Source organism: Cherax quadricarinatus, chromosome 38 (genome assembly GCF_038502225.1).
Source record: "Cherax quadricarinatus isolate ZL_2023a chromosome 38, ASM3850222v1, whole genome shotgun sequence".
In the NCBI taxonomy this organism is placed as follows: Eukaryota; Metazoa; Arthropoda; class Malacostraca; order Decapoda; family Parastacidae; genus Cherax; species Cherax quadricarinatus.
Genome location: NC_091329.1, coordinates 32,961,880 through 32,976,538, shown reverse-complemented (window position 1 = coordinate 32,976,538; position 14,659 = coordinate 32,961,880). Strand labels below are relative to the sequence as shown.

The 14,659-nt window shown below is 40.3% G+C and overlaps 1 protein-coding gene across 4 annotated transcripts in view; it reads left to right on the top strand.

Annotated features, from left to right (window-relative positions):
- The first annotated feature begins 667 nt into the window (after nt 1-667).
- The window catches only part of LOC128693079 (gastrula zinc finger protein XlCGF57.1-like), a 55,190-nt gene continuing 41,198 nt past the window's right edge, over nt 668-14,659 (top strand). For 2 of the 4 annotated variants that reach the window (XM_070092227.1, XM_070092226.1), the window contains exon 1: nt 670-700. The gene's annotated coding sequence lies outside the window, so the exon portion shown is untranslated. Of the gene's footprint in view, nt 780-14,659 lie in introns of all 4 variants that reach the window. The other 2 variants (XM_070092225.1, XM_070092228.1) reach the window with 2 other exon arrangements.

Here is a 14,659-nt window from a genome sequence, read left to right as displayed (position 1 = left end):
TGATCCACCAGGAGGCCTGGTCACAGACCGGGCCGCGGGGGCGTTGACCCCCGAAACTCTCTCCAGGTAAACTCCAGGTATGTTCCCCATCAGTAAAATGGGTACCTGGGTGTTAGTCGACTGATGTGGGTCGCATCCTGGGACACTAATAATAATAATCTTTATTAAGTACATGTACATGGTATACAGTCCTAGCTGACAACAATGACATACTACTACATAGAAAGCCACTTGTTATGCTGAGCATCTCGGGCAAATTAGGTCAGTGTCCCAGGATGCGACCCACACCAGTCGACTAACACCCAGGTACCCATTTTACTGATGGGGAACATAGACAACAGGTGGAAAGAAACACGCCCAATGTTTCTACTCTGGCTGGGAATCGAACCCAGGCCCTCGCCGTGTAAAGCGAGAGCGTTAACCACCAGGCCACCAGAGCCCTGACCTAATTTGCCCGAAATGCGGAGCATAACAAGGGACTTTCTATATAGTACTATGTCATTGTTTTCAGATAGGACTGTATACCTTGTACTTGTACTTGTAGTAAATAAAGATATTATTATTATTATATTATTATTATTAGTCAAACATTCTTCCACCTTGGTCGAGGCTCCTTTTCCGAGCACTGGAAGGCCGGGCTCGATACGGCGTATGCTGTCAGTGGTCCTAAACTCCAACAACAACAACCAACATAGACGCTGTAAGTCATTAAGTTTTTCTTAATTGTCGTTATTATATGAAGCTCTGGAGTAACTACCACTGCAACAATTGTTGGTGAGGTAAGTAATAACTCTCTCATATTATTGTTTTTTAACACAGTTCGATAAATCAGCGAAAATAATGATAATACCTTGACATTTCTGGGTCATCCCGGTGGATAATTTAATTACGTATGATAATTGTACTTATGTCTTCTTGATATATAAACTTAATGATGTTGCAGGTGATCAATATATTACCATAACCTCACTAACTTTATTGAAGTTAAGTTACTTAAGTTTTAATCAAGTTTAAGTTATTACAATTATCATACATAGTAACATGAGTCAATTAAGATAAAAAAAGTCAGAGTGACTTATGTCCATTGAGGTCCTTGCAATATTATTGATGGCTGTATGACCCATACAGGTTTAGTGCTCCACCAGGAATGTAATAATAAAGGTGATGATGGGAGAGAGAATTGTTGGTAATATTCCTACTGTTGAGGAGTTCTTTCCTATATAATATAACTTAAGTTAAAATATTTTCTAACATGACCATAATTATCTTTTTGTTGCATAGCAACAACTGTTGCACCAAGTTGCTGACCTTGCTACCTCATAACTTGTTGCACCAAGTTGCTGACCTTGCTACCTCATAACTTGTTGCACCAAGTTGCTGACCTTGCTACCTCATAACTTGTTGCACCAAGTTGCTGACCTTGCTACCTCATAACTTGTTGCACCAAGTTGCTGACCTTGCTACCTCATAACTTGTTGCACCAAGTTGCTGACCTTGCTACCTCATAACTTGTTGCACCAAGTTGCTGACCTTGCTACCTCATAACTTGTTGCACCAAGTTGCTGACCTTGCTACCTCATAACTTGTTGCACCAAGTTGCTGACCTTGCTACCTCATAACTTGTTGCACCAAGTTGCTGACCTTGCTACCTCATAACTTGTTGCACCAAGTTGCTGACCTTGCTACCTCATAACTTGTTGCACCAAGTTGCTGACCTTGCTACCTCATAACTTGTTGCACCAAGTTGCTGACCTTGCTACCTCATAACTTGTTGCACCAAGTTGCTGACCTTGCTACCTCATAACTTTTTGCACCAAGTTGCTGACCTTGCTACCTCATAACTTGTTGCACCAAGTTGCTGACCTTGCTACCTCATAACTTGTTGCACCAAGTTGCTGACCTTGCTACCTCATAACTTGTTGCACCAAGTTGCTGACCTTGCTACCTCATAACTTGTTGCAACAAGTTGCTGACCTTGCTACCTCATAACTTGTTGCACCAAGTTGCTGACCTTGCTACCTCATAACTTGTTGCACCAAGTTGCTGACCTTGCTACCTCATAACTTGTTGCACCAAGTTGCTGACCTTGCTACCTCATAACTTGTTGCAACAAGTTGCTGACCTTGCTACCTCATAACTTGTTGCACCAAGTTGCTGACCTTGCTACCTCATAACTTGTTGCACCAAGTTGCTGACCTTGCTACCTCATAACTTGTTGCAACAAGTTGCTGACCTTGCTACCTCATAACTTGTTGCACCAAGTTGCTGACCTTGCTACCTCATAACTTGTTGCACCAAGTTGCTGACCTTGCTACCTCATAACTTGTTGCACCAAGTTGCTGACCTTGCTACCTCATAACTTGTTGCACCAAGTTGCTGACCTTGCTACCTCATAACTTGTTGCACCAAGTTGCTGACCTTGCTACCTCATAACTTGTTGCACCAAGTTGCTGACCTTGCTACCTCATAACTTGTTGCACCAAGTTGCTGACCTTGCTACCTCATAACTTGTTGCAACAAGTTGCTGACCTTGCTACCTCATAACTTGTTGCACCAAGTTGCTGACCTTGCTACCTCATAACTTGTTGCACCAAGTTGCTGACCTTGCTACCTCATAACTTGTTGCACCAAGTTGCTGACCTTGCTACCTCATAACTTGTTGCACCAAGTTGCTGACCTTGCTACCTCATAACTTGTTGCACCAAGTTGCTGACCTTGCTACCTCATAACTTGTTGCACCAAGTTGCTGACCTTGCTACCTCATAACTTGTTGCACCAAGTTGCTGACCTTGCTACCTCATAACTTGTTGCACCAAGTTGCTGACCTTGCTACCTCATAACTTGTTGCACCAAGTTGCTGACCTTGCTACCTCATAACTTGTTGCACCAAGTTGCTGACCTTGCTACCTCATAACTTGTTGCACCAAGTTGCTGACCTTGCTACCTCATAACTTGTTGCACCAAGTTGCTGACCTTGCTACCTCATAACTTGTTGCAACAAGTTGCTGACCTTGCTACCTCATAACTTGTTGCACCAAGTTGCTGACCTTGCTACCTCATAACTTGTTGCACCAAGTTGCTGACCTTGCTACCTCATAACTTGTTGCAACAAGTTGCTGACCTTGCTACCTCATAACTTGTTGCACCAAGTTGCTGACCTTGCTACCTCATAACTTGTTGCACCAAGTTGCTGACCTTGCTACCTCATAACTTGTTGCACCAAGTTGCTGACCTTGCTACCTCATAACTTGTTGCACCAAGTTGCTGACCTTGCTACCTCATAACTTGTTGCACCAAGTTGCTGACCTTGCTACCTCATAACTTGTTGCACCAAGTTGCTGACCTTGCTACCTCATAACTTGTTGCAACAAGTTGCTGACCTTGCTACCTCATAACTTGTTGCAACAAGTTGCTGACCTTGCTACCTCATAACTTGTTGCAACAAGTTGCTGACCTTGCTACCTCATAACTTGTTGCACCAAGTTGCTGACCTTGCTACCTCATAACTTGTTGCAACAAGTTGCTGACCTTGCTACCTCATAACTTGTTGCACCAAGTTGCTGACCTTGCTACCTCATAACTTGTTGCACCAAGTTGCTGACCTTGCTACCTCATAACTTGTTGCACCAAGTTGCTGACCTTGCTACCTCATAACTTGTTGCAGCAAGTTGCTGACCTTGCTACCTCATAACTTGTTGCACCAAGTTGCTGACCTTGCTACCTCATAACTTGTTGCAGCAAGTTGCTGACCTTGCAACCTCATAACTTGTTGCACCAAGTTGCTGACCTTGCTACCTCATAACTTGTTGCACCAAGTTGCTGACCTTGCTACCTCTTAACTTGTTGCACCAAGTTGCTGACCTTGCTACCTCATAACTTGTTGCACCAAGTTGCTGACCTTGCTACCTCATAACTTGTTGCACCAAGTTGCTGACCTTGCTACCTCATAACTTGTTGCAACAAGGTGGTGACCTTGCTCCCTCATAACTTGTTGCAACAAGTTGCTGACCTTGCTACCTCATAACTTGTTGCAACAAGTTGCTGACCTTGCTACCTCATAACTTGTTGCTTATGTTGCACCAAGTTGCTGACCTTGCTACCTCATAACTTGTTGCACCAAGTTGCTGACCTTGCTACCTCATAACTTGTTGCACCAAGTTGCTGACCTTGCTACCTCATAACTTGTTGCAACAAGTTGCTGACCTTGCTACCTCATAACTTGTTGCTTATGTTGCACCAAGTTGCTGACCTTGCTACCTCATAACTTGTTGCACCAAGTTGCTGACCTTGCTACCTCATAACTTGTTGCACCAAGTTGCTGACCTTGCTACCTCATAACTTGTTGCACCAAGTTGCTGACCTTGCTACCTCATAACTTGTTGCAACAAGTTGCTGACCTTGCTACCTCATAACTTGTTGCACCAAGTTGCTGACCTTGCTACCTCATAACTTGTTGCTTATGTTGCACCAAGTTGCTGACCTTGCTACCTCATAACTTGTTGCTTATGTTGCACCAAGTTGCTGACCTTGCTACCTCATAACTTGTTGCACCAAGTTGCTGACCTTGCTACCTCATAACTTGTTGCACCAAGTTGCTGACCTTGCTACCTCCTAACTTGTTGCACCAAGTTGCTGACCTTGCTACCTCATAACTTGTTGCACCAAGTTGCTGACCTTGCTACCTCATAACTTGTTGCACCAAGTTGCTGACCTTGCTACCTCATAACTTGTTGCAACAAGTTGCTGACCTTGCTACCTCATAACTTGTTGCACCAAGTTGCTGACCTTGCTACCTCATAACTTGTTGTACCAAGTTGCTGACCTTGCTACCTCATAACTTGTTGCTTATGTTGCACCAAGTTGCTGACCTTGCTACCTCATAACTTGCTGCACCAAGTTGCTGACCTTGCTACCTCATAACTTGTTGCACCAAGTTGCTGACCTTGCTACCTCATAACTTGTTGCAACAAGTTGCTGACCTTGCTACCTCATAACTTGTTGCAACAAGTTGCTGACCTTGCTACCTCATAACTTGTTGCACTAAGTTGCTGACCTTGCTACCTCATAACTTGTTGTACCAATTTGCTGACCTTGCTACCTCATAACTTGTTGCTTATGTTGCACCAAGTTGCTGACCTTGCTACCTCATAACTTGTTGCACCAAGTTGCTGACCTTGCTACCTCATAACTTGTTACTTATGTTGCAACAAGTTGCTGACCTTGCTACCTCATAACTTGTTACTTATGTTGTACCAAGTTGCTGACCTTGCTACCTCATAACTTGTTGCTTATGTTGCTGACCTTGCTACCTCATAACTTGTTGCTTATGTTGCTGACCTTGCTACCTCATAACTTGTTGCTTATGTTGCACCAAGTTGCTGACCTTGCTACCTCATAACTTGTTGCTTATGTTGCACCAAGTTGCTGACCTTGCTACCTCATAACTTGTTGCTTATGTTGCACCAAGTTGCTGACCTTGCTACCTCATAACTTGTTGCTTATGTTGCACCAAGTTGCTGACCTTGCTACCTCATAACTTGTTGCTTATGTTGCACCAAGTTGCTAACCTTGCTACCTCATAGCTTGTTTTGCCAAGTTACTGACCTTGCTACCTCATAACTTGTTACTTATGTTGCAACAAGTTGCTGGCCTTGCTACCTCATAACTTGTTGCTTTTGTTGCACCAAGTTGCTGACCTTGCTACCTATTAACTTGTTGCAAGAAGTTGCTGTCCTTGCTACCTCATAACGTGTTGATTATGTTGCACCAAGTTGCTGACCTTGCTACCTATTAACTTGTTGCAAGAAGTTGCTGTCCTTGCTACCTCATAACTTGTTGCTTATGTTGCACCAAGTTGCTGACCTTGCTACCTCTTAACTTGTTGCACCAAGTTGCTGTCCTTGATACCTCATAACTTGTTTCTTATGTTGCAAGAAGTTCCTGACCTTGCTACCTCATAACTTGTTGCTTATGTTGCAAGAAGTTGCTGACCTTGTTACCTCATTACTTGTTGCTCATATTACTAGAATTTCCTGACCTTCCTACCTCATAACTTGTTGCTTATGTTGCAAGAAGTTCCTGACCTTCCTACCTCATAACTTGACACTGGTTTAATTACCAGTTGAAGAAGATTTTGTTTGAATTATTAACCTGGAGGATTATTAACACAAATACAGTTACACAAATTATCATACATAGCAGCATATGTGTAAATTACCCAGAATAACCTGAAAAAGTCAAAGTCAAGACAAACACAAAGATTTATTTCTATGGAAAGGTTACAGTATGTGAATACATTTTATAATTTGTTAGGGCAGACTAATCCTAATACTTAAAGACTACTTAAGTCTAGACAGGTTAAGAGTGATTTAATCTACTACAGTGCTACTTTAGCGTGTGATCTACTGCAGTATTCGGAGTCTACACTGTGAACTGGCCTTTAACCCATAAACAGTCCAAGCAGATCTACGTTCACATGTGTAGTGCTCCAAAAGTAGATCTACGTTTTTTTACATATTTTCAAATATAACAAAAAAAAGTAGATCAAAGGTTTTTTACACTTTTCAAATGTAAAAAAAGATCTAGCTTTTTACATACTTTCAAATGTTGAAAAAACGTATATATACGTTTGGACCGTTTACGGGTTAATGTGCGGTCTACCTTTTATGTTTAATTTTTTTTACCTATGTTGACCTTTTTTTACCCTTTTAACCTGAGTGCTCCTACCCTAACCTAAGTTAGGTTAGTGCTGGTAGACTGCATGCCAAAGTAGCGCCTCTACTACTGTGAGGAAGTCAGAAGTTTTAATGTTAAAATGATGATTGGTCTTGATGTGGCATGTAACTGTTAACAATATTACAAGTAGCGCAATTAATAATGAAACAGCAGTATTATTTTAAGTATGTATTAATGTTTTAATAGATTAGGGTCATAAAATAATTGTGAGAGCTGCTTTAAATTGGTTAGATGATTCAACATAGTCTTTGTTTGATTAATATTGAGAGATGAGAAGATTTTTAAGTATAGCCCTAAATTTGTTTGCAGACAGGGGACATTTTGCTGGTTCAAGTAAAGAATTACAAATCTTTGGGCCCATTATGTTCATTGCATTTTTGCATAGTGTGAGATAATAATAATAATAATAATAATAATAATAATAATAAGAATAAGAATTTTATTTTGACATGATACACAGTTGTATAAAGGAATATAATAGTTGAGTGTACATGCCAAAAGCCCTTTGTATGCAGAGCATTTCAAGCTAACTTAGAATTAACTTAGGATTAATTAGGCTATAACAGATTAAATGGTCATTACGTGAGGTACAGTGAGTACATAGACTTGAGTATTAATAGATAATGCTATATGGCTCTAATAGGTCTGCTAGAGAAGTTTTGAATTATTTTATAAAAATTACAGTATTTCAAATACAGTACAGGTCCACCATCACAAATCCGGCAATCAGTTATTCGGTTCCTTCAGTTATTCGGCACTAATTTTGGTTAGCATAATTTCAAATTTCCAGGGTCGCCACACCAACTTGCTGGTACTGTTTGGTGGCTCTACTTGCTGCATAAGTCATTCCAATTTCTTTTTCTCCATTTATTGTTTTAACCTGCTTACTTTTAGCCCTAGCCATGGTTCCAATTTCATTATGTAAAGTACCTACACAGTACATAATCCATTAAAGATAAGGTGGCTTTGAAGCCACTGTCGGTTTCCATGAGCTCAGTCTCATGAAGCAGGAGAATATACTTTATTATTATGCTAATATCAACACTACAGCTTATTTGCCTATCACAATTGATCTAATATGACATAATAAACAATATAAATAACATAAAACATGTTAAATACTCCAGAATGAATAATATTTGGCATAATATCGAGCAGTTCGATGGAGGTATGAAGAGGATATGGTACACAAATACCATTCTCCTATCCCTGTCTTTGGGCTTATATTAGAGAAAACGGAGTATAGCACAGGGCTAACTGTGATATACACTCTTACTGCACCATAAACCTGAAACAAAAAAGTTATTTTCTCTATATAGATTATCACACATAGCATATGTGTAGAGAACCTCGGATAACCCAAAAAAGTCAACGTAGCTTATTTTTAGTACCTGGCTTGGGTTAGCCATGTATGATTTTTGGTAAATATTCGATTCCCAGCCAGGGTAGAAACATTAGGCGTGTTTCTTTACACCTGTTGTCTATGTTTACCCATCAGTAGATGGGTACCTGGGTGTTAGTCGACTAGTGTGGGTGTTATCCTGGGACACTGGCCTAATTTTCTTGAAATACTCTGCATAACAAGCGGCTTTCTATATAGTAGTATGTCACTGATGTCAGCTAGGCCTCTATACCTTGTACATGTACGTGTAGTAAATAAAGATATTATTATTATTATTATTATTATTATTATTATTATTATTATTATTATTATTATATTATTTTCTCATTTGTTTGTTGGGTTATCTTATTCAAACTTGGGCAATGTATGATGGAAAGATACTTCTTAACGTAGACCAAAAATGAAAGAAATCAGACCATAAATAGCAGAGTTCACTTCTCAGCCATTAGCGGCCGCTTAGCGGTATATTTTTGTATGTTTTTTATGGTTATATTCTCATTTTTTCGGTCTCATTCGATAGAATGAAAGATATATTACAGAAATAGATATGATTTTGATTGCTTTCATGACGAAAAGTACCTTGAAATTGCGCTCACAGTAGTGAAAGTGTATATTCTTTGGCGAAGCTCAAGAGTAAACAAATGACGTCACCGTCCAATACCTGTCCACCTGCCAGTCCAAATTCCAATACGGAGTCAAGAATGGGTTGACATTATTTATTCAATTGTTACAATAATGCAGTAGTCTGCATAACAGTAAATCTTCTATTTTTTTGTGAATAAAAATTCCAAATGGTAAGCAAGAGTAATATAAGAGGGGCTTGTAGCCATGTCTAATGAACAGAGAAAATGTTATTTTAGTGCCAGGAATGTCTGCATTGTTTATTCTGGACCCTATTTTGAAATTGGCATCTGTTGAAATTTGTGTGAAATCGGCCAAATTGCCAATTTCTGACCACTTTATTGGGTAGTTGAAATAAGTGAATAGGCGGTTTCTTGTACAGTGGACCCCCGCATAACGATGGCATCACATAGCGATTATTTCGCATACCGCTTACTTTAATTGCAAAAATTTTGCCTCACATACCACTTAAAAACCCGCTTACCGATTTTCGTCCGAGACACGTCCAATGTGCGGCCTGAGCCACGCTCACATGTTCCGCCGGTGGCATTGTTTACCAGCCAGCCTCCGCGGTAACATCCAAGCATACAATCGGAATATTTCGTATTATTACAGTGTTTTCGGTGCTTTTTCTGGAAAATAAGTGACCATGGGCCCCAAGAAAGCTTCTAGTGCCAACCCTACAGCAATAAGGGTGAGAATTACAATAGAGATGAAGAAAAAGATCATTGATAAGTATGAAAGTGGAGTGCATGTCTCCGAGCTGGCCAGGTTGTATAATAAACTCCAATCAACCATCGCTACTATTGGTGGTACAGCTGCTGCTGCTGCTGCACTGTCAGCTGCTGCTGCTGCTGTAGCACCGTTGTTGGTGTGGCTTATTGAGAATACCAAGAAACAATTAACCCCAGAGGATTTGCCACCCAGGATAACCCAAAAAAGTCAGTGTCATCGAAGACTGTCTAACTTATTTCCATTGGGGTCCTTAATCTTGTCTCCCAGGATGCAACCCACACAAGTCGACTAACACCCAGGTGAACAGGGAAAAATGCCTGGAACTAGTGCTCATATTGGTGAATTTAAAGCCAGCAAAGGTTGGTTTGAGAGATTTAAGAATCGTAGTGGCATACACAGTGTGATAAGGCCTGTTCTGGAAGAAAATGCCAAACAGGACCTACAGTACTCAGGAGGAAAAGGCACTCCCAGGACACAGTGTCTCATCAGTCATTGCTGCATCTTCAATAAAGGTAAGTGTCATTTATTCTTCATTTAGTAGACTAGTACATGCACAATATATACTGTGCATGTACTACTCTACTATTGTGCATGTATCCTTCTCTTTGTGTGTGGGAAAATGTATATTTCATGTGGTAAAATTTTTTTTTTCATACTTTTGGGTGTCTTGCACGGATTAATTTGATTTCCATTATTTCTTATGAGGAAAATTCATTCACATAGCGATTATTTCGCATAACAATTACCCCTCTTGCACGGATTAAAATCGTTAACCGGGGGTCCACTGTACTCAGTTGACAGACTAGAAGTAAATAAGTTTATTCAGGTATATACAAATACAGTTACATAGATTATCATACATAGCAGTGTATGTATAGAGAACCTAGGATTACCCAAAAAAGTCAAGACGAAGTGATTTGTTTCCAGTACCTGGCTTGGGCTTGCCATATATGATTTTTGGTAAATATTTTTTTTCTCGGTTGTTTGTTGGGCTATCTCATTGAAACTTGGGCAATGTATGGTGGAAAGATGCTTCTTAACGTACACCAAAAAGAAAAAGACGGACGATAAATAAGGGAGTTCACTTCTCAGCCATTAGCCGCCTCTTTGCAGTATATTTTAGTATGGTTTTTATGGTTGTATTCTCATTTTTTTGAACTCATTTGATAGAATGGAAGATATATTACAGAAATGGATATGATTTTGATTGCTTTCATGATGAAAAGCACCTTGAAATTGAGCTCAAAGTAGCAAAAATGTGCGATTTTTGCCGATGTTCAGTGAACTTTGCGTAAGTCAAATTGGTTAATTTTATTAAGTGTATTCTAACCTAACCACTCTGTAATCCGGCAAACTCAGTAATCTGGCACACTACAGGTCCCAATGATGCCGGATTTGTGATGGAGGACCTGTATTACAATAGAATAATTTAAACAATTTACAATCTCAATTACAATTGAGTATTTAGAATGATGAAATTTGAACATTACAATTTTGAAGCATTACAGTTTTACAATAGAACAATTTAAACAATGTACTATATGAAATATTACAATTTAGTATTCAAAACAATGAAATTTGAACATCTAGTTTTTGAGGTAATGAGTACATGGTTGAGCAATCTTCAGCACAATATTCAGTATTGAAATTGAGACAGCATTGGTACTTTCTGTGTTGCTTTTGAGTAAATGGTAGGTATTAAGTACAGCTTGTCTGGTTAATTTTGGGTGATTAGGAGGTTTCTAAGTAGGGCCTTAAATTGATTAGCAGGCAACAGGAGTCCTTTAGTGTGTTCTGGTAAGGAATTCCAGATCTTCTAGCCCTTTACGTACATAGCATTTTTGCACAGGGAGAGATGGACACTAGGGATATCGAAGAATGATTTGTGTTTTGTATTATGGTTGTGTGTTCTGTTGTAGTTACCAAGTAGGAGTTTGAGAGGGTTTATATTTGGGTGTAATGTTCTGTGTATAAAGTAGGCACAATAATAAGTGTGGATATTTTGTATATTAAGTAAGTTAAGACTTGAAAAGCAGATGAGTATGCTGTCTTATTACAGGAGTTTGTAATCAATCACACTGCAGATTTTTGTTGGGTTATTAACCCTTTGACTGTCGAAAGGCCCAATCCTGAAGTGTCTCCTGGTGTCACAAAATATTAGAATAAAAAATTAATTTTTCTTACGAAAATGATGAGATTATTTTTCTGATTGTTTTAGTCCAAAAAATTTTTTTTTCCCATCAGTACTTACCGAGATATAGAAGCGTGAAGTTTGCCAAAAATGATCTGTGAACGGCAACAGCAGCAACTGCCGTTCACCCGGTAAACTTTGATTTACTTGTATTCGATGGTTTCTTGTTTTTTTTCACTGTTTTATTTTTTCACATAACTTTTGTGGCCTGTGAGACCAGATTATTGTGCAATGTTCAAATATACACTCGTTGAATGTAACAATTATAGCAAAAACACTCGTATCATTATAATGTTGCTAAAACTTGTTTACACAAACAAACAATATAAGAAATTGTTTATTATGATTGTTCTGTAATATATATACCTATGTACAATCACTGGACACTTTTCTAGAACTGCTGCAGCTTGTGGAATTCTTTGAAACATGGGTATAAGCACAATGGTGTTTTACACTACTCACACATAAAACGAGTGTCTCTGCATTTTTGTGGGTGTTTTGTGGTATGTCCACAGACAAAACACCTCTTCTGAGCATTTTTCTTGAGAGCAGTAGCAGGCAGTGATATGGGGTAGTGATCACCAGGCCTCAGACAATAGGGCATGTGTTGATAATTTCGTGGGCGCTGGTCTATTGCAGGTGTTGTTCCTTGGTACTTGAATATTATTTGTCTGATGACTGACAAACAAAATTCACCATATTTGGGTTTGTTCTTGGTCTTCAACTTATACATATTAAAAACATTCAGCATGGAAATGTCAAGATGGAAAAACAGTTTTTTGTACCACTTATAACTCTTGCGAACACAATCAGCAAACCCAATCTGCATGTCACGTTTGTCCACTAAGCGCATATTGAGGTTGTAATCCATCACAGCTGCAGGTTTTACAGTGGGTTCATTGGTCTCTCTATTCTGCTTGCCAGGGTCTGCCATTTCGTGTTGGTGAACTGATGTCAGTAGCGTGACATCATGTTTGTCATGCCACCGAAATGCCATGATGTCATTGGCAGCAAACACCTGCACTTCACCTCGACTGCCAGCATCGAACCTAGGCATATGTTTACGATTTCCACGCACTGTGCCACACACATCTGTCATGTTCACTTGCAAGAAATCACTGAGTATAGGGCTTGTGTACCAGTTGTCAGTATATAAAATATGCCCCTTACCAAGATATGGCTCCATCATTGTTCTAACCACATCACCAGAGATACCCAGTAGCTTTCTGGTATCTTCCAATGTTTTACCACCAGTGTACACAATTATACCCAAAACCAGACCAGTTTTGCAATCACACAGAACAAATAACTTTATACCAAAGCGTTTCCTCTTGCTTGGTATATACTGTTTGAATGAGAGTCTTCCTTTGAACAAAATCAAAGACTCATCAATAACAAGCTTCCTGAAGGGATAAAAATACATACAGCACTTTTGTTTCAGGTACATAAACACACGTCTGATCTTATATAACCTGTCGCTTCTGTCAGGCCTGGTTTTGTCTGAAAAGTGTAACATACGTAACAGTAACACAAATCTATTCACTGGTATAATGTCACTGAAAGCAGGGGTTGAAATCAGGCGGTCTGTCATCCTGTATGTGTTGACACTGTGCTTATACACATGTGGCATAAGCATTATTGTGGCAAAGAACAGATACATCTCTGCCACAGTTGTGTCCTTCCACTGGTGTTGGCGTGATCTTGGTGAAAGAATAGTGTTTGCCATGGTGTACTCAAAGTATGTATTGCTTTCCCTGACAATAATGTCCATCAGGGGTTCATCAAAGAACAACTGAAAGCATTCCAGTTCAGTGGCATTGTTCCCAAGTGTACATGATGGCCGTATTCCACTTTGTCCTCCATCAAAGTCATGGGGACTGGGAACAAACTCGTCACCTTGCTGCCAATCCCAGATGTGGTCAGCTGGTGGGTTCTGGATATTGTAACGTGGTTGTGGTTGTTGTGGGAGTGTGGGGTCGGGTGAGGCTGGTTGTAGTTGTGCAGAGTCAGCAGCGTGGGTAGTAGCGTGGCCCGCTGCTGGTGTCACATGACTCGTGCCACCATCACTATCACCACCACCGCCTGCTGCCTCACTCGCATCATTGATACCCATCGTAACAATATTGTCATCTTCACTATCAGGTCGTGGTGTAGGGCCATGGGATGTACTCCAAGATGTACTCCTTCCTCTTGGAAGAGCATATGGCACACTACCAGACTGCATGCGACATCGTATATACTGCCGCTTCACTGGGGAATATTCACCTTCACTGTCACAACTAGAACTGCTTTCGATAACCTTGAAATCAGTATCACTATCACTTACACTGCTCACATCTGAGTCTTGTACATGGGCAAATAGTTTCCTCTTTCGTCCTGGTACAGGTGAACATGAACGAGCTGGCCCAGCACCAGAGGTGGAAAGTTGGGGTCATCTGGGTTTTCATCACTAATTACGTTATCCTGGGCACTTTTTTTGGTCACACCCGCTTCAAAACCAGGGAATTCACTTTTACTGACACTTTCATTGCTGTTTGAGCTATGACTTGGGAACAAAAGACCTCCAATCCGCCGAGGAGTGAGGAACTTCTTACCGCGAGGTATGGTGAAAATGGACTACCAAGATGGCATTCCCACAATGCACCGCTGAGTCCCAGATTTTTTTCACAGGGTGCACACCCACCACTGAGACCCATTCTCTCTCATGTAGGCCTACCAGCCCTCTCCCGCTTGATATGAAGCCGCTAGAATTTATGCGTATAGATACGTCAAACACGGTATCTCCCATGACGTAAATATATGACCACGACAGTCAAGGGGTTAAAGGTTTAAGGTGATTTGTTGTGGTTGAGCCCCATGCACAAATGCCATAGGTAAGGTAAGGGTAGATGAGTGAGTGGTACAGTGCAAGAAGAGCTGATCAGGGTACATAGAACTGTATCTTGAGAGGATGCCCACTGTTTTGGAGACTTTCT